This window comes from Pygoscelis adeliae, unplaced genomic scaffold (genome assembly GCF_000699105.1).
Source record: "Pygoscelis adeliae isolate BGI_AS28 unplaced genomic scaffold, ASM69910v1 Scaffold157, whole genome shotgun sequence".
In the NCBI taxonomy this organism is placed as follows: Eukaryota; Metazoa; Chordata; class Aves; order Sphenisciformes; family Spheniscidae; genus Pygoscelis; species Pygoscelis adeliae.
Genome location: NW_008825107.1, coordinates 2848665 through 2849600, shown reverse-complemented (window position 1 = coordinate 2849600; position 936 = coordinate 2848665). Strand labels below are relative to the sequence as shown.

At 41.3% G+C, this 936-nt stretch overlaps 1 protein-coding gene across 1 annotated transcript in view; it reads right to left on the bottom strand.

Annotated features, from left to right (window-relative positions):
• Positions 1-936, bottom strand: part of TTC29 (tetratricopeptide repeat domain 29) — a gene marked incomplete at its 3' end in the record, with an annotated part of 116773 nt that overhangs the window by 32677 nt on the left and 83160 nt on the right. The gene's annotated exons all lie outside the window — the stretch shown is intronic.

Below are 936 nucleotides of genomic sequence, written 5' to 3'. Positions count from 1 at the left end.
TAACTCACAAGCAATGAAGCTATCTGCTGTACAACCATTCAAATTTTAGAGGCATAAAGACAGAAGTTATCTTTCAGTTATACTTAAAAACAGAAAATACACAAAGCACAAAATAATACTACTATTGTTTCCTCCAGTTTCTGCAATATATAAGCCACAAGTGACTGATCACACACAAACAATAAAATAGGGCTAGAAATGAATGATATTTGGGGGATGAATGGTATTCGTGACACCTAAGAGAGCGTGACACTGCAACGAGTTCTGAAATTTTCAGTTATCAAAGTGGTTCCAGATGAAAATGCCGGTGTCCCTTTTTCCAGCAAACAGTGCTTTTGAACAGAGGAGTAGTGTAGGTGACCGCAGAAAACTTTTCATGATATCTTGAGATAAACTATAAATCCTCAGTCCTCGAAATCCTTTTCACGATGTCATGCAGCATGTAAAATGAGAGGTTAAACAGAACATCTCATGTTTTACATAACCGAAGATTACTTTATTTCTAATATCAGTATCAAAAACTGATACCTAATTAAAGGTACAGGATTTATTTTATAAAATCCAACTGTTAACAGTATGTTTCCACTACATTAACAAACCGGTTTACACTAAACCTTTTGAACCTTACTACCTAATGAATTATGATGTATTATTAAACAAGTAAGTTTGTTTCTCTGCATTGCGTCCCCACCGATTTTGGGTTTCCTTTGAACAATGACGTTGCTTCACGGAGCAAAATGAAAAAAGACTGGCCTTTCATTTGGTTGGCGGCGTTCGAGAGGTTTAACGGTCTCTGGGGGCATCTACTGGAGACGTGGAAAACTGCAGCCAGGCCATGTCAATCAGGCCGCTGTCAGTGCGGCGGGGCACGGCTGCGGAACAAAGGCAGGCGCCGGCGGGGGTGAAGGGCAGGGCGCGCAGCGCGGCCAGGGGCGC